This window comes from Mirounga leonina, unplaced genomic scaffold (genome assembly GCF_011800145.1).
Source record: "Mirounga leonina isolate KUSES-001 unplaced genomic scaffold, KU_Mleo_1.0 Mir_176, whole genome shotgun sequence".
NCBI classification, from domain to species: Eukaryota; Metazoa; Chordata; class Mammalia; order Carnivora; family Phocidae; genus Mirounga; species Mirounga leonina.
The window spans coordinates 37,770,806-37,791,009 of NW_023270454.1; the positions used below are offsets into that span (position 1 = coordinate 37,770,806).

At 40.1% G+C, this 20,204-nt stretch overlaps 1 long non-coding RNA gene across 1 annotated transcript in view; it reads left to right on the forward strand.

Annotated features, from left to right (window-relative positions):
- Positions 1-55: 55 nt before the first annotated feature.
- LOC118022265 overlaps positions 56-20,204 on the forward strand; it is a 97,138-nt gene continuing 76,989 nt past the window's right edge. The window contains exons 1-2 of the long non-coding RNA XR_004682439.1: positions 56-256; positions 1,521-1,687. This is a non-coding gene — a long non-coding RNA (uncharacterized LOC118022265). The remainder of the gene's footprint in view (positions 257-1,520; positions 1,688-20,204) is intronic.

A 20,204-nucleotide genomic window follows, 5' to 3' on the forward strand; every position in this document is an offset into this window, starting at 1 on the left:
AGCGCCAAGCTGGGCCCACCCCATCCGGCTCACTTAACACTCTGATTGGTCATTTTCAGGGGGCGGGGCTGTAGAGAGGCGTAGCGAGGTGAGAAGGTTGGGAAGAGAAGAGTCGATGGGAGTTGTTGGAATTGGTAGTTGGTTCTCGATGGCCCGTGAACAGCATTCTGGAAGCTGTTAAGAATTGCTTGAAAAGACTTGAGGAACACCTAGTACATTCTTCTGCTCACTGTATTCCAGCATTAAAAAAGCCTGGGTAAGACCTTAGAACTGAGCCTTTTATCTGCACAAAGATCTCCGGTTCTCTCTGGGAGTGGATAAGGGGAGCCAGCCGGAGTAAGTCAGTGAAGAATGGGTAACGTCCTCCTCGTTTTCTATCAGTTGTTAGAATCTAGGGGAGGGCTACTTAGTTCTTTCTGGATCCTGCAGAACATTCTAAAGGTAGCTTAATTTTAGAAGCAACTGCAAATAATGAATATCCTTTCCGCATTTAGAACTTGTGTTAGAAACTCTCATACCCTTAAGTTTCAAGTTTTGACATTCCAACTGACAGAGTTTTTATGTGCTTACAGCTTTTAGCTAAACCTGTAGACAGATGGCAAATAGGACCTTAAGGCCTTTCAAAACCAATAAAGCAAACAAATACCTAACTTCTCCATTAGATATATAAAAGTGTCCTATATTGTAATTCTCATTTTCTGAGGAGCAGGCATTGTACTAAATACCTCTATTATATCAGTTGATCTGTACAAAAAGCCAGAGAGGTAGGCAGTTTTCCATGTTACAGAGGAGAAAACAGGTTCAAGTGATTAAGTAATTTGCTTTTGCTCATTGAGCTAGTTAATGGTAGAGCCGGAATTCTAACCTTGGTCTCTTGACTCCAAAGGCACTGCTAAGCATTTGACCTGTCACACAGCACCTGCCACCTAAGAATTTCTGACTAATGACTATGTGGACAAGAAAACCTCGGTATTGAGGGCACCTAGCCTAGAATTCTCACAGAGGCACTGAGGGAGTGTTACCAGCCCCAGTGTCATCTGTCCTAGCCAAAGTCTGGAGCTGGATTTCTGCACCCATCTATCAAACCCTTAACATTTCCATTTTCCAGCCTGGCCTCTTTTAATACAAACTGCTTTCTTAAAGGGAAATAGGCCTTTTGTTTGTTCTTCCTAAGGTAGTCTACAAAATTAAAATAGTTGTTTACTTCCTGGTCATTAAATTAATGCATATTCCATTGTTAAATTTCAGAAAATAGAAGAATAAAGAAAAGTAGCCCTTACTGTACAACCAAGTATAACCACTACTTACTTTTTAGTACACAGTGTATCTTCTTGGATATACCGCACACACAGATTGTCTCTGTGCTTTCAGCCATAGTCATTGCCATGTTTGATAGTCTTCCTCCTTCCTGCTCATGGGCAAATCGTTTTCACCCAATGTATGAAACCTTTCACGGTTTTCCCTCTATATCCTTACAGCATTCATGTTGTATTATAATTATGTATTTATATGTCTTCTAGACCGACTTCCTAGGAGCAAGCTAAAGTTCTAGAACTATTAGAATAAAGCAAGAGATGGAAGAGACCAGAATGTCCGATGCACAAGTGGTTTCACACACCAGTTTGTGAATTTCATCTATGGTGAAGTTTCTGCAGATCAGCGGGGAAATGAGAAAAAAAAATATATAGTGAGTTTTCATTTAGTCAAACTTATTCTTAAGGATTGTGCTTTATTTTGAAATTGTCCATTCTATTTCTTTTATGTGATGACAGTTATAGAGCAGTAGTTGTTTTCTAAATATTTTTCCTTGGAAAATAAAATGTTGCTTATTTTATTTGCTCCCATTTGGTTTATTTTATTTCTGAAATTTTTCTTGGTTCATGAAATCCTAAAGTCTAGCAATCACTGAGATAGAGAATGGCCACCGGTTTCAGCAATTATAATGCTGGCGTGATTCCAATCTACTTGCTATACTTGCTATAGGTATTCTCTGTATTCTTTCTGGATATGACTTAGCCTAAGCCAGAGGATGGATCTGAGCTTGATGTTTTAGAAAATAAGAAATGGCTGTAACTGGCAGATGGTACTAGAGCCAAAAGTAAGATATTAGTCATCCTTAATGAAGTTTATATAGATAAAATGAAGTTTCTCTTTGTTACTGTATTATATGAAAATACGTAGATGGAATTTTGACATCCATGGAGGATATGTTTGGGTTAGTCTGACAAAAAAGTAAGTTAATAAAATTCACTTTGAGGGATCCTGGGAGGTGGGCGCTGTTAACCCTTTGGCATATGTTTCCATCTCTAAATATGTCCATGGTGGTTTTAAAATATGGTACCACTTCTTTGATGTCCTTCCCATAAAAAGATATACCTTGTGTCCCCTCCCCTTCTAGATGGGCTTATGATTGATTTATACAATAGAATATAGTGAAAGTGATCATAATCACTATATGTGACATCAGAGGCTAGGTCATAAAAGGCCATGCAACTCCATCTTCTCTGTTGAAACACTTGCTTTTGGAACTCTCAGCCATCATGTAAGAAGTTGACTATCTGAGTCCGGTGTGCTGTGGAAAGCCCAGAACAATAGGGAGACCCCTTGAAGTACTCTCATTGACAGTCACAGCTGAGCCCACCCTCCAGTTAGCCCAGGTACCAGTTACATGAGTGGGGGAAGCAGATTCCAGCTCTCAACCATTTGAGCCACCCTTCAGCCTTTTCAGTCTAACCAGCTGAGGCCATAGACTTGTGGACCAGAAGCAAGCCATTCCTGTTCTGTCTTGTCCTAATTCCTGACCTGAAGAACCCATGGCCTTAAAAGAATTGGAAAACAAGACACAGACTGGGAGAAATATTTGTAAAAAATACATCTGATAAAGGACTGTTACTCAAAATGTATAAAGAACTTTTAAAACTCAACAATAGGAAAATAAAAACTCATTAAAAAAAATGGGCCGAACACCTTAACAGACCTCACCAAAGAAGATAATACAGATGTCAAGTAAGTATATGCAAAGATGCTCTACATCATACCGTCAGGGAAATGCAAAGTAAAACAAAATGACTTACCACTACACGGCTATTAGAATGGCCAAAATCCAGAACACTGACAACACCAAATGCTGGTGAAGATGTGGAGCAAAATGATTCTCATACATTGTTAGTGGGAATGCAAAACGGTACAGCCACTTTGGAAGATAGTTTGTAAGTTTCTTACAAAATGAAACATACTCTTCCCATGTGATCCAACAATTGCACTTGTTACTATTTACCTAAAGGAGGTAAAACCTTATGTCCATACAGAAACCTGCACCTTGATGTTTATAGCACTTTTACTCATAATTGCCAAAACTTAGAAGCAACCAAGATGTCCTTCAGTAGATAAATGGATTAATAAACAGTGGTACATTCAGACAATGGAATATTATTTAGCACTAAAAAGAACTGAGCTGTCAAGCTATGAAAAGACATGGAGGAAACTTAAATGACAACTACAAGGTGAAAGAAGCCAATCTGAAAAGGCTACACACTATGATTCCAATTATATGTCATTCTGGAAAAGACAAAACTATGGAGACAGTAAAAAAGATTAGTGGTTGCCAGATGGGGACAAGGGAGAGATGAATAGGCAGAATATAGAGAATTTTTAAGGCAACGAAAATATTCTGTATATTGAATGTATGCCACTGTGCTTTTGTCCAAATCCATAGAATGTACGTCACCAAGTATGAACCCTAAGGTAAATAGTGGACTTTGGGTGATTTTGATGTGTCGATGTAGATTGATCCTTGGTAAAAAAAAAATGGACCCTTCTGGTAGACAATCCTGATAATGGGAGAGGCTGTGCATGTGGGGGGACAGTGGGTATATAGGAATTCTCTGTGCCTTTGGCTCACTTTTGTTGTAAATCCAAAACTGCTCTGAGAAAACAAAGTCTTAAAAAGAATCCATAAGCATTATGAAAATGACTGTTTTACTTCTTTGTTTAGGGTTGGTTGTTATGTGTCTGTGCCAGAGAATAGATAACTGGAACCATGTCCTTTGTCTCTGTATTTACGTACACTCTACCTATTTGAAAAAGGCTTCTGGCTTAGAGTGATTTTTTGCCTAGAACCGACTTTAAGCCTAGAAAAGGTGTCTAGGGTTTTCTTTTTTAGGAATATGTTGCCTTCAGAGTTTGAGATTGTGCTAACCAATGAAAGAGTTAAGTAAGTGTTAGATTTCAAGATTGCAAATGCAGGGAGGAGATGTGAGTAGGTCTTTACATTATGCTTGATTCTGTAATGTGTCATTTTTTTCTCCTCCCAAATGGGAGGGAAAATAGCCTACTATGTACCAAATAAATGGGGAAGAAAATAAAAGTGGAACAAGCTGTAATATCAAACTTTAAAATCTGAACTTTTGAAAACTGAGTATTTTTGCCCATTAAGTGTCAGCTTTACCTACCACATTGTTTGGGTTACGTTTTAAGCTTCATTGAAGACAGTATAGTTTATTTATTCATTTTTTCCTCCTCTGCATCTGTAATAGGTAAAGCTGTACACACGTCTGTGTATTATCAGATTTCTACATATATGTCTGTATGTCTTTATATACATTTTGACCTCATCTTAGACTTTCCTCAAGTATTTTTTGGTTGTATTAAAAGTTTTGGTGGATGTAACAAATATGTGAAATGTGAAAATCTGTTTAACATGTTCATGTTAAAAGAAAATTATAATGACGTGGAAAAAATATTTAAATATTTCATGTCATTTTGTTCATTTTGTTCAGTGGGTCTTAGGATTCAGAGCAAACTCTGGCCTGCCACCCAGTTGTGGTCTGCAGTCTATTTTGTATGGCTCATGAGCTAAGAGCTGTTTTTACATCTTTTTTTTATTGTAGTAAAATAACAATATAAAATTTGCCATTTAACCATTTGTAAGTGTACAGTCCAGTGGCGTTAAGTACATTCATATTGTTGTGAAACTGCCACCACCAAATCCATATGCAATTTTTTCATTGTCCCAAAATGAAACTTTGTATCTATTTGACACTAACTCCCCATTTCCCTTTTCCCCCAGTTCATGGTAATCACCATCCTACTTTCTGTCTCTATGAATAGGTACTTCGTGTAAGGGGAGTCATACAGTATTTGTCCTTTTACATCTAGCATATTTCACTTAGCATAATGTTTTTAAGGTCCGTTCATGTTGTAGCATGTATCAGAACTTTCTTTTTTAAGGCTGACTAGTATGGTATTGTATGTATATACCACATGTCGTTTATCCATTCACCTGTCAGTGGGTATTTGGGTTTCCATCTTTTGCCTATTGTGAATATTGCTGCTGTGAACATTGGAGCGGGTACTTTGACCTTTTAACCCTGACCACAGACCCTCCTTCTAGCCCCTAATGGTGTCTAGTGCTGCTGTGTACACAGGCATACAAAGGGAAGTGGAGAACTGTTAGTTCAGTGGGTGTGGAGTTTCAGCTTTTCAAGATGTAATGAGATTTGGAGGTTGGTTGACAGCAATGTGAATACACCAACTGCTTTCAATGGGCTCTTACATTTTTAGAGTTGTTAACAAAGATAAAGTATTTAAAAATAATATCTGGCCTTTTACAGAAAAAGTTTGCCAACCCTTAATTTAGAGTAAATTTTAAAACTTCTTTAATGGGCTATTACTGCTGAATGAATTTTAACATAAAGTTCATTTCTTCACTAGAGAAGTATTTATTTTAGTGGACTTTCTCATACTAAATATTTGAGGAACTCTAGTTATTTGCTCCCCAAACCAACATTGAAAAAATCATGGTTTTGTTTTTGTTATTAAGTAAGAGTAAGATTCACTGATTTATAAGCAAGATTCATTGATTTTGAAGAAATCCTGCAGTAAATTCAGAGTAATGGGGCACAAAGGTTCCTTTCTTTAGAGCCAGGATAGAGTGAAAGAAAGGCCCCACTAGGTATAACTAGGCAAATAGAGGCTGGAGGCACTGTCCCCTTTTTACTTTTGCTCTACTTTTCTGATTCTACTCTGGACAAGCTGTGTCTTTTGAACCCTAGTAAGTCCTTAAGACAGAGATTCCCAAACTTGTTTGACAACACCATTGGAATCTCTAATTTTTTCGTGGTGTCCTTGAGCCTAAGAAATACTGCATAGTTCCATTTACTAAGTTATTAGATCCAAACAACCTAACCATAGACGTTCTTATAATGTCTCGCAGATGTTTCTGTGTTTCTCTCAAAAATTTAAAATATCCCATGGTGCCTTGTGAGTTCACTCCAGTGTCCTGTGCCCCTGAGCACACAATTTGGGAATTTCAGTCTACCTGTGTTTCTGACTTGGATTTGATTTTGTCCTTGCCCTTGCTCCTTGTTTTACCCCAATTACTATTTCCCACATTTCCAGGGTTTGCCTAACAATATTTTCTGGTGGCTCTCTCTGCTTACAGATTTAATTTTTACATCCTTGATTCAGGTTTCTTCCTTCATTAGCTTTTATATTGGTTTTTCTTTATAAAGTCTCTGTTTTTAAACTACTGAAATAAATACTTAAATGAGTAGAACATTCACCCTCATCTTCAAAAGTGCGTTACTAGAATTACTGGATTAATGACCGTAGGGTTCTTTAGTTTCCTCACAAGAAAGGTGATAAAGTATCTTAAGCCACCTGGTAATCCTTAGTAGTGTATGTTGGCCTTTGTCAATAAAGTGAAGAAGATGCTGTAAATGGCATAAACAACTTGCACGGTAAATAATAAATTACCTTTACTATAAATTATTACTAGATGAACTTTCCAGTAGCTCTGTCTGGTAGGGAAGTTTTGTTTTCTTTATCTCCATGGATATTTTATTTTCAGGCTGATTTAAGTGACACTTCTGAAATACCAAGTTACAGGTTAAAAGAAATTTGAAAAAACCCTAACTTTATTAAGTAATTAGATTCAAAACTAGATAATTCAGAAGATTTGGGAGAGAAGGTATTTCTGGTTAGGAAGAAGATTCTATGCATTATAAAAATGTGGGAAATGAAAAATGTTTTTATACTGAGAAATTATTTTAGGATTTAAAGATCAATATGTCATTCATTTGTACATTAGATGCTATACTATGGTGATCCCCCATAGAAAGAAGGCTTTGACTTCTATGAGGTAAGGAGAATTCATGGGAGGATTTTGGACTACTGTGGAGGAATGGTTTTTTTCTTCAAATATGAGGAGAGCTCTTTATGGGGTAATTTCACGCTGTAAATTGCACTTGTGTAAACTCATGTAAAGCACGTGTCCTCTGTGCTTTTACACAGGTAGGATATAGGGATGGGGTAGAACCAGTATTCTGTACATGCATAGCTCTGAATGGTATCCCACTGGGCTTGGGCCAGTGTAATCAGTGCTTTTATTTACATATCTTTACTATGTAGAGGTAGAACTAGAATTTTTTGCTGCTCTTTTATAAATCCTATGATGTGTGCTTTCCAGTTTTCTCATTTGGGAAGAGAGAACAAGACAGAAAAGCAGTGTTTTTCTTTTTTCCCTTTCTGCTTGATATTCTCCCTAGAACTCTTTGTAAGTCAGGATATGAGTCAGGTGGTTGTCCCAGAACTAATCTTTTTCAACTTCCCCTAATCTCAGGGACCCTGGTTTTATAATCAGTGTCCCCAGGAAGGAAGACTTACATGGCAAAAGTACCTTGTTTGATACATTTTCTATTTCTGCCATAACAAACACAAATGTAGTGGCTTAAATAATATATATTATCTTACAGTTCTGGAGGCATGGACCTCAAAGAGCTAAAGCCCAGGAGTTGGCCGGGTCACATTCCATTATGGAGGCTCTAGGGAGAATGTTTTTCCTTGCTTATTCAAGTCATTGGCAGAATTCAGTTCCTTGAAGTTACAGGACTAAGTTCCTGTCCTTGCTGGCTGTCAGCTGAGGACTGTCTACAGCTTCTAGAGGATGTCCACATCCTTGGTTTGTGGTCTTCTTCCTCTACCTTCAAAGCCAGCAACAGTAAGTTGAGTTCCTTTCAAGCGTCTCCTCTTTTTTCTTCATCTTATTCTTTTATTTATTTTTTTAAAGGTATTTATTTATTTAAGAGAAAGAGAGTGAGAGTGCACGACAGGGACAGAGGGAGAGGGACAAGCAGACTGCCCACTGAGCAGGGAGCCTGACATGGGGCTTGATCCCAGGACCCCAGGATCATGACCTGAGCCTATGGCAGATGCCTAACCAACTGAGCCACCCAGGTACCCCCATCTTATAGTTTTAAAGACCCGTGTGATTAGATTGGTACCGCCAAGATAATTTAAAATAACCTCAAGATCCTTAATCTCATCTGCAAAATCCTTTTTGCCATGCAAGGTAATATATTCACAGGTTCTGGAAGTAGGGTATGAACATCTTTGGGGCCCATTATTCTGCGTACCACACCTGGTGATGTTAATAAATGACCTGACACTGGAACAGTCTTCAATTTTCAGTCAGTCCACAGCTGTCAGTTTCGTATATTGCATATTGATATCTACAGCTTCCTTTGCTATGCTAAATTCAGACTTTCTTACATACACCAATAAATAAGTGTTTGAGGATCTTTCATAATATAGAACTATATAGAATAAGGAGATGGAAATAGAGATGGAGATGAGGGATGGTTTTCTCTTCCAGAAATGGCAGAAAACAACAGCAATTTGAGCATGTTTAAATGCTGATGGGAGGGAACCAGTAGAGAAGGAGAGGGAAGTGTGGCACACTGGGAGTAATTCTCCCACATCTATCTGTTCTTCCCTTCTGCCACAGTAAAAGACTTGTGGATAGGCACAAGGCCACCTAGCTAGAAGGACATTTCTCCCCCTTTAGAGCTAAAGTCCTAAATAGTGATTAGTTCCTTTTTTTTTTTTTATAAGATTTTATTTATTTATTTGACAGAGAGAGATAGCGCGAGAGGGAACACAAGCAGGGGGAGTGGGAGAGGAAGAAGCAGGCTTCCTCCAGTGATGCATTCTCTGATGTGTAGAAGGCAGAACGAGGTGTCCAGCACAGCTTGGTCATCTAGCAGCATTCTAGAGTTCATAGGGAAGAAACAGGGCAGTGGCAGCCTCCTGATTTGATCCTCTAAATCCTGTCATTGGTCGCTAGCTCTGCCACCACCTAATTATGCCCTCTAGGAGAGCCTAGAGGCCACTTCCTTCACCAAGCACTGGGTAAGGGAGCAAGAGGGCATCTCTCTCAGGCTCTCTTGATATCCAGAGAGACAGTGGGAAATGCCACGGAAATTGCATTTCCTGATGACAGTGGGACAATGGAACTTCAGAGGGGGAAGAACCTAGGCGGTAGATTCTAACAAAGACATGTTTGGTGTGGTTAGTACAATGAATCCACAGAGAAGAGTAATAGGGGTGTTCTGGAATAAATGGGCAGCCCACACAGCATCTGCTTTACATAGAAGGAATACTTTGAGGTCAGCTGAGAAGAAGCTAACTAGACCTCACTGTTTGGATTCATGACTTCTTACCAGGTTCCCAGAACTAAGCCAGTGTACAGACCCAAAGCCCCTCAACAGAGGTGGGGGCTACATGCCTCTTAAAAAGAACCCTGCAGGAGAGCTATAGGTGTACACAGTGAATTTCCTCCACAGGGTGGAGAAGAGCTTTCCGCAGAGTGACCTGCAGCTATCTACCCACGGGACCGTGCACCGAGGAAAGGGAAATACCCAGAACTCCTGGGAGCTATGACATACTGACTAATTTTACACTGATCCCCAGAGACTCCAAACTCTACAAAAGTCCACCAAAGTCGGTGCTTATGGATGTCAGGCTTTTACATAAAGTCTCGACCCAAATTCAGCTAACAGTGGGTCTAGTGGAACTACAGATCCACATTGTGTTTATTTTTACAGTTACAGGATATATGGTGAGAATGCACACACATAGACTTGATAACTAACAAAGCACCATTCTGGTTTCCTGTCCTTCGGAGTGAGGGCTATTATGAAAGGAAAAACCATTTAGAGTCTCTGGAACTCTTCCCACACAATACACCAGTAGTAATTGGGAAGAGATACTTGGGAAGGGATTGTAGAATTTACCACTGCCATAAAAACCTCGAGAGAAGCAGGGTTAGTGATTCCTATTATATCTGCATAAAATGTTTCTTTGTGACCAGAGCAACAGCCTGAAGGGCCCTGGAAAATGATAGATTATTGCAGACCTAATCAGATTGTGATGTTCGCTGCAGCTATAGTTTTAGATGTATATTGACCAGAACAAGTCATCACCCTGGCACCTGACACGTGACCTGGCAAATGCATTCTTTTCCAACCCAATCAGGAGCAGTTTGCATTTATACAGCAGAGACAAAGCTATACCTTTTATTGTGTTTGATGAAACATCACCTTTTTCTTTTTACAATGATTATTTGCAGTGTTAATTGAACCTAGTGAGCAGGAGGTAGAAACTATATATGCCCGAGGGTGGGAGATAAACTGTGAGAGTTCAGGGCCCTGCCACCTTGATGAAGTTTCAAGGGGTTCAGTGATTTGGGGCATATTAGGAGATCCCTTCTACAGAGAGACAAGTGGCAGTACCTTGCATCAACCACTGCAAAGAAAGAGGCACAGTGTATGATGAAGCTTTCTGGATTTTGGTGACAACCTATACCACATTTGGGCATGCCACACCACCCCATTCATGAGATAAGCCATCAGCTGCCAGTTTTAAGTGGGTCCTGGAACAAGAACGAGCTCTGCAACAGGTCTAGGCTGATGAGCAGGCTGACGTGCCTGTTGGGCCTTATGGCATAACAGATCTAATGGCGTTAGAAGTGTGCCTGGCAGCAGAGATGCTGTTTGGAGACTTTGGCAAGCCCTAGATTAGACAAGGTTTTGGAGGAAGTTCATGCTATAACTTTCTTGTTTTGAAAAGCAGTTCTTGGGGCGCCTGGGTGGCTCTGTCGGTTAAGCAGCTGCCTTTGGCTCAGGTCATTATCTTGGGGTCCTGGGATCGAGCCCCACATCAGGCTCCCTGCTCAGTGGGGAGCCTGCTTCTCCCTCTCCCTCTGCACTGCCCCCCCCCATGCTCTCTCTTACTCTGCTCTCTCTCAAATAAATAAATCTAAAAAAAAAAAAAAAAAGGCAAGGGGACAGGACCCTGAGGGCAGAAAGAGCTTCGGCACTGTGGTTGTGAGGAATGGCTGATTATATACTTGGGAGCTGGGGGAGGTCAGGAGAAAGGGAGGTGTCCAAAAGGACTTTCATATGCTAAAGAAGACCCTCAGGATACTGGAGGCCTTGCTCTTGTCAGGCTAAGGTTGGTTTTCCCTCTAGCAAAGCATTAAGACAGTTGGGAGTTTCCAGGAGGAATGTCACACATATGGGGTGTGGGGGGGGAGGTGAGGTTGCAGGGTGTCAGCTTGTGCTTTGTCCTCAGCTTGCCTTTGGCTCCCTCATCACTGAGATGGTGTCAGCAGCTAGACCCCAAGACCTGACCTTTCCTGCTCACCTGCTTGTACCCACTGACCTTTATCCCATGTTTTTCCTCAAGCATTTCTTTCCAGCTTATCTCTTACCTCAGACAAAAGACCCGAGATGCATAGCATCTCAAGATGATAGAAACCAAAACTACCCCTCAAACAATGAGGACTGCCTGGACAAAGTTCCGCCCAGGTGGGCCCAGGCCATCTAGACCAGTTTCTCTTTCTCTTTTTTTAAATTTTATTTAAATTCAATTTAATTAACATATTCTGTATTATTAGTTTCAGAGGTAGAATTCAGTGATTCATCAGTTGCATACAACACCCAGTGCTCATTACTTCAAGTGCCCTCCTTAATACCCATCACCAGTTACCCCATCCCCCCCATCTCCCCTCTAGCAACTCTCAGTTTACCTCCCTCTCTGCTTTCCTCTTATTTTATTTGTCCTTCCCTTTCACTATGTTCATCTGTTTTGTTTCTTAAATTCCACATATGAGTGAAATCATATGGCTTATTTCACTTAGCATAATACCCTCTAGTTCATCCACGGTGTTGCAAATGGCAAAATTTCATTCTTTTTGATGGCTGAGTAATGTTCCTCTGTGTGTGTGTGTGTGTGTGTGTGTACTGGTATGGAAAACAAAGGCAGAAGGAAGTGTAGATTAAATTAAACGTCCTTATAACCTGTAGTCCATTGACAAGTACTTGAGGCAGGCAGAGTGTAACCTTCTTCCAGGAAGCTCCCAACTGTCTTAATGTTTAATGACTAGCTAGAGGGAAAAACAACCTTAGTTTGACAATAGCAAGGCCTCTGGTATCCTGTGAGTCTCCTTTAGCATATGAAAATCTTTTTGGAACTTCCTTTTGTCTTTACTTCCCCCAACCCCAAAGTATATCATCAGTTGCCCCTCACAATTCTGGGGCAGCAGCTCTTTCTGCCCCTGGGTCCTGTCCCAGTGCTTTAATAAAATCACCTTTTTTGCACCAAAGATGTCTCAAGAATTCTTTCCTGGCCGTCGGCTCCAGACTTCACCAACATTCAAAAACTACATCATATGCCGTATCTTCTTTATCCATTCATCTATTGATGGACTTCTGGGTTCTTTCCATATTTTGGCAATTGTGGACATTGTTGCTATAAATATTGGGGTGCATGTGCCCCTTTGAATCACTGTTTTTGTATCCTTTGGATAAATACCTAGTTGTACAATTACTGGGTCTTAGGGCAGTTCTATTTTTAACTTTTTGAGGAACCTCCATACTGTTTTCCAGAGTGGCTGCACCAGTTTGCATTCCCACCAACAGTGCAAGAGGGTTACCCTTTCTCTGCATCCTCGCCAACATCTATTGTTTCCTGAGTGTTACTTTTAGCCATTCTGAACACAACAGGAATGTCCACTCTCACCACTGTTGTTCAGCATAATACTAGAATTCCTAGCCTCAGCAATCAGACAACAAAAAGAAATAAAAGGCATTCAAATGTGCAAAGAAGAAGTCAAACTTTCATTCTTCACAGATAACATAATAATCTATGTGGAAAACCCAAAAGACTCTAGCAAAAAAATTGCTAGAACTGATACAGGAATTCAGCAAAGTGGCGGGATATAAAATCAATGCACAGGGGCACCTAGGTGGCTCAGTTGGTTGAGCATCTGCCTTCAGCTCAGGTTATGGTCCCGGGGTCCTGGGATCAAGCCCCCCAGTGGGCTCCCCGCTCAGCAGGGAGTCTGCTTCTCCCTCTCCCTCTGCCCCTCCCCACCGTTCATGCTCTTTCTCATTCTCTCTCAAATAAATAAAATCTTTAAAAAAATTTAAAATATAAAATAATAAAATCAATGCACAGAAGTCAGTTGCATTTCTATACATTAAAAATGAGGCAGGGCGCCTGGGTGGCTCAGTCGTTAAGCGTCTGCCTTCAGCTCAGGTCATGATCCCAGCGTCCTGGGATTGAGTCCCACATCAGGCTCCCTGCTCAGCGGGAAGCCTGCTTCTCCCTCTCCCGCTCCCCCTGCTTGTGTTCCTGCTCTCGCTATGCCTCTCTCTGTCAAATAAAAAAAAATAAAAAATAAAAATGCGACAGAAGAAAGAGAAATCAAGGAATCGATCCCATTTACAATTGCACCAAAAACCATAAGATACCAAGGAATAAACCTAACCAGAGAGGTAGGGATCTGTAGTCTGAAAACTATAGAATATTTATGAAAGAAATTGAGGAAGACACAAAGAAATGGAAAAACATTCCGTGCTCATAGATTGGAAGAACAGATAATTGTTAAAATGCCTATGCTACCCAAAGCAATCTACACTTTCAATGCATTCCCTATCAAAATACCATCAGCGTTTTTCACAGAACTGGAAAAAACAATCCTAAAATTTGTATGGAACCAGAAAAGACCCCAAATAGCCAAAGGAATGTTGAAAAAGGAAGCCAAAGCTGGAGGCATCACAATTCTGGACTTCAAGCTCTATTACAAAGCTGTCATCATCAAGACAGTATGGTACTGGCACAAAAACAGACACATAGATCAGTGGAACAGAATAGAGAGCCCAGAAATGGACCCTCAACTCTAAGGTCAACTCATGTTCAACAAAGCAGTAAAGAATATCCAATGGAGAAAAGACAGTCTCTTCAACAAATGGTGTTGGGAAAATTGGACAGCCACATGCAGAAGAATGAAATTGGACCATTTCCTTATACCACACACAAAAATAAACTCAAAATGGATGAAAGACCTACATGAGACAGGAATTCATCAAAATCCTAGAGGAGAACACAGGCAGCAACCTCCTTGACCTTGGCCACAACAACTTCTTGCTAGATGCATCTCCAAAGGCCAGAGAAACAAAAGCAAAAATGAACTGTTAGCACTTCATCAAGATAAAAACCTTTTGCACAGCAGAGGAAACAATCGATAAAACCAAAAGACAACTGACAGAATGGGAGAAGATATTTGCAAATGTCTTATCAGATAGAGGGCTAGTATCCAAAATCTGTAAAGAACTTATCAAACTCAACACCCAAAAAAACAAAAAATCCAATCAAGAAATGGGCAGAAGGGCCGCCTGGGTGGCTCAGATGGTTAAGTGTCTGCCTTCGGCTCAGGTCGTGATCCCAGTGTCCTGGGATCCAGCCCCGATCGGGCTCCTTGCTCAGCGGGAAGCCTGCTTCTCCCTCTCCTTCTACTGCTCCCCCTGCTTGTGCTCTCTCGCTCTCTCTGTCAAATAAATAAATCTTTAAAAAAAAAAATGGGCAGAAGACGTGAACAGACATCTCTCCAAAGAAGACATACAAATTGACAAGAGACACATGAAAAAATGCTCCACATCACTTGGCATCAGACCAGTTCTAACTTAACCCTGATTCACACCTGCATAGATGGACCATGCAGTGACCCATGGAGTGACCAACAGTTACCTTTACCTTATTATAATACTAAAATCTGCCCAACGAGGAGCACAAGACACTTTCACATAACATACATTGTATGTATAGGCATGTTTTCCTTAAGGCACATGCCCCACCCTACGTCCACCTCTATATATGATGACAAGGCTCCCCTATCTAAATATTCATCCTAACCCTAAATAAAAGGAACCCATTTACCCTTACTGGAGGAGTCATGGCTTTGGAAGTTATTCCTCATGATCTCCTTGTTTGCTGCAAATAATGTTTACTTTGTGTAATAACTCCACCTGCTGCAGTTTCTCTCTGTGACTCACCAAGGAGCAAATTCAAGTGGGAGTCCTTGGACTGTTAAGAACTGTGACGGGCATGAGATTTTTACCCTGTTTGCAAACTAACAGATTAGCCTTCCATAGTTTCATAAATGCCAATAGAAGATAGGGGACATCTTGGTCAGAGACAAAGGACTTTTCTACTCCTAGCACAGCAGGCAGTGTGGGCTTCATGTCTGCGTTGGTTCCCTTGCCTTCCAAGTTCCATGGGTTAGGTGAAAAGGTCCCAGTGTATGCTGTGAACGTAGCAGGTTTGCGTCACAGCCAAGGAACTCCAAATTTAGAAAACCCAATCTTTTAAGAACGATCTGCAGGCGAACCTGCCCAACTTTTGCCCTGGAGGGAGAACTCGTCCGTATTGTCCTGGTCAGGAAACAAATGTGCTCTTTGCCCAAGGAGATATTATCTCTCCATTCCAAGGCTGTTTGCCATATAAATCCTTGAAAAGATAGTTCAGAACAAAAGCTGATAGGCAGCAAGTGGAAATGTAAGGAATGAATTATCCCCTAATAAAGAGTAAACTAGATAACCAGACCTACTTGACTTGTATCACCAAAAAATCACACATTTGGCGAATAGAGGCCTGACTTGAGTCAACCTGACAGAATTACTTGTTTTCCATCCCCAAGACAGCTGTTAGACTTAGAGCTGTTTTAATAAGTCAAGGCCACATACCCTTGAGGAAGGTCTGAGATAATACGGAAGGTGCATTCCATGAATCTTGTCTCAGGTTTAGCAAGGAAAGCATGCAAAAGGTGAAGGGAAATAGCCACACCTTTTGTTATCATCAGACAATTATTTTAAATGAATTGCCAAATAATTTTTTTTTTAAAGATTTTATTTATTTATTTGACAGAGAGAGACAGAGTGAGAGAGGGAACACAAGCAGGGGGAGGGGAGAGGGAGAAGCAGGCTTCCTGCAGAGCGGGGAGCCCGATGCGGGGCTCGATCCCAGGACACTGGGATCATGACCTGAGCCGAAGGCAGACACTTAACGACTGAGCCACCCAGGCGCCCCGAATTGCCAAATAATTGTAAACAATGATTACTGGTCATATGATTCAGTCAAGGTTCTAGCTGGTCATATGATTCAACCAAGGTCACACATGGTCAAACAGGTTGGTGTTTTGAGGAGAGTTTACTAGAGGGATTGTTTACAGAGGTTTGGACAAGGAGTATGGAAACCACTAGGGGTGGTGTAGTAACAGGGCAAAGAGGAGAAAGTACTTGCAGGGATCTGAAGATAGATTGTGTGGAATAGGTCATCTAGAAAGAGCCATTACCTTATGTGGAGGGATGACCTCATCAAGGGGAGTTGAAGCAATGCTCCCCCTCACTCTCCTCCCTTTCTCTGATCTTCTTTCATGCCCTCTATTGGCCAAATTGGAAGCCAGAGGACAAGGAAGCCTGTTGATAGAAACCAGCCTCCCAGGGCACAGAACACAGCAGAGGAGGGCAGAGGATGGATTTGGAATGACAAATGGAAGAAATCCACCCCAGCATAATGAAACAGTATTAAAAGTAATACTTAAGCTTAAAATATTCTGACTCCCAATGCTTCTATTGCTGGCTAACTTTTATTATGAGAGGGAATGAGCTGGAAATTAGATGTTTGGGACATAAATCTGCCTAAATTTATATGATAAACAGTATTGTTTATTTATATTCCATACCTATATAAATATGAATGATTTACATCATTTTACTTGCTAGTGTCCTTCTGAAACTGGCTGATACTTCCCCATCATCACTCCTATTTTACCCACAGAAAGTATGATCCATTATGATTTTTGAATGTGCCCTTATTTTTATGTGGCCCGCTGCAGATTTGACCCAGTTATTTCAGCCATTTTCACGTTTGATTCTCATCACTATGGGGTGAATGAACCGTGTGGCCATCTCCACTGATTATGAAGGGGCTTGCTGTGACAGGATTAGAGGTGCCACAGCCTGGTCATTCTGCACAGGAACATTCTTCTCAAGAATCAGTCTAAAAAAATCAGCAGAAAGGAAGATGCTGAGCCTTTCAAATTCTTTTCCATTTGACTTTTCAGCTACACTGTCACCAGCATTTTTTAAGCTAATACAGTAGGACAGGTATCCTGAAATAAGGGCCCTGCATCTTTGGAAAGAGCAAATGGGGGACAATATCCAGATCTGAAGTTTATAGCCACACAGAACTGACCATACTAGTTAACCTCAGGGACCCCCCCCCAATTGCACAATGTATATTTTTCTGAAGGAAGTGAAGCAAGGCAGTGAGAGCAAATTTTGAAACTGAAGACTAGTAAAATTTTATGCAAAAATATACCAAAGTGAATCTTGGCGGTCCAGTTTTCTTTCTACTTATATTTAATCCTTAACATTTCTAATAATGAACTATTATCATATATCACATTACCTGGACTATTGTCATCTTCACTTATGGCCATAAAAAATTTCAGCTTTAAACAGGGACTGTGGTTTCTTAATCATATCATTTTAAATTTGGGACATTGTGTGTGTATGTTTGTGTGTGTGTGTACAGTTACAAATTCTTAGATCTAGCAGGGTTTTATTTTTGTTTATTTTTCCCCAAAGATGGTTTATAAAGCTAGACACTTTCTTATTGTGGAAGCCTATTGATATGAACTAATATTTCTATTTCTATTTATAATATTTATTTATTATAAGTATTATACATATTGTATATGTAATATAATATTAATATTATAATATAATATCATATATTTATATTTAAATTAGTAGTATTATATGTAAATTTATATAATAATACATATTGTATGATATATAGTATATACATACATATTGTAATAATATTTATGGTGGAGGCCACATAATCCAGTTTACTGCTGATTTAAAAAAAAAGATTTCCTTAGTCTTAACTAACAACTCTTTCTTCAAGAAAAGGTTAAGAACCTTACAACTCCTCTCTTTGCTGCTATTTTCATCACTTTTTTCTTTTACTTTTGCTTAACAGGAACCCATTCATTACTCATGCTTTTGAAGCTTTTCCATCACAGTACCCCTAATAGTGGAGAAGAGTGAACATGTCCTTCCCAGGGGTCTGAAATAGCACCTGAAGGTACTGCAAGGAAGAAATTTCTCTCATTTTATGTTTTTTAGGAGTTTTTATTTAAATTCCAGTTAACAGGTGGTGTAATGTTAGTTTCAGGTGTACAATACAGTGATTCCACACCTCCATACAACACCTGGTGCTCATCATGACAAGTGCCCTCCTTGATCCTCATCACCTATTTCACCCATCACCCACCCACATCTCCTCTGGTAACTATCAGTTTGTTTTCTATAGTTAAGAGTCTGTTCCTTGGTTTGCCTCTCTCTTTTTTTTCTCCCATTGCTTGTTTATTTTGTTTGTTAAATTCCACATATGAGTGACATCATATGGTATTTGTCTTTCTCTGATTGACTTACTTAGAATAATACTCTCTAGCTCGTTGCAAAGGCTAGATTTCATTTTTTTAATCTCATTTCATGTTTTATTTGAAGAATTTATTGAAACTTTGCAATCTAGCTATATAAACACACATCTATAATGTAGAAAATTAAAACAACTATATCTGCATATATTTAATTTAAATTAATGTATCAGTAAGTTTGGTAAAATTGTTGCCATTTATTTCTTGTGGCTTTGAATATACCCCAAGACATTGCCACTTATTTTATGGACCAAGTTTGAGATTCTGGGCATGCAGTTTTCCTAAATATCTTTCAGTCAGCCAACAAATATTTACCTATTATTATTTGGCACTGAAGTAAGCACTTGAGTTACTATGGGGAATGTGGTATCCTGATTTCTGTCTCTGTACCTTCACCTATGCAGTCCCCTTGTTTAGAATGTCCAACCCCCTTTCTTCCCACCTATTCAAGTCCTGTCTGTGGCTGTATCTCCCCATCCCACGTCACTCTGATTTCCTACAGTTCCGAGAAGACGACTATTTCTCTATTGGATAAGGATAGCGACCCTCCCTCAGGTGCCTAGCAATAAGTTGGCTGAGTAGAGCGGGGGGGATATAAATTTCAAGACCTCTTCCTAAAACTAGTGCTGATATGTACATTAACATCCCAGCAAAGGGTGTTTCTTATACCGGCTAGGCTGAATTTCCCAAATCAGTTGAGTAGTTCCTGTCCCCTTCGTCGCTCCTGTAAATATGCAAGGTGGCAGAGGATCTATGTCTTTTTCCTGGAGCACAACCATGGTATGGCTGGCTAAGCAGTTGGATGGTAAGAACTTGAGGGTACTGCATGCATCCTGTTTTCCTTGTGCCCTTTTCTTTGAGCCTAATCCGTGAGATACAGTCCTGGTTGTCCACAACAGGGGCTATTTCGGCATTTATTCTTACAAAGACTTATCTTATTATTTAAATGTTTTCTGTGTCTTCGTAGACAGTGACCAGGCTAGGCTATCTTTTACTTCATTTAAAAAGGGATCTAGGGGTGCCTGGGTGGCACAGTCCATTAAATGTCTAACTCTTGGTTTCGGCTCAGGTCATGATCTCAGGTTTGTGAGTTGGAGCCCCATCGGCTCCGTGCTCAGCACAGCGTCTGCTTGAGATTCTCTCTCTCTCCTACTCATGCTTGCTCTCTGCCTCTCCCTCTCTCTCTAAAATAAAACAATCTTAAAAAAATAAAAAAATATAAAGGGATCTAGCGCAGCTCTCAGCAGGCAAGACACACTCACTCAACAAGTGCCTGGTGAGTCGGAGTATAGTTGTACTATTTTGATAGTGGAATAATACCTCTTATGATTCTCTCATACCTCTTATCCAGCCTGTATGTCTTTGCTCATTACTCTTACATACATTAAGTATGATGCTCAACTCACTAAGTATTGAATGAATGAGTGAATGAATAAGTTAATGAATGAATGAATTATAGGAATAAGTATTAAAGTCCAGGCTTTCAACTCCTGTATCCCCCATGATACCTTTTCTCCCTTCCTTCCTTCCTTCCTTCCTTCCTTCCTTCCTTCCTTCCTTCCTTCCTTCCTTC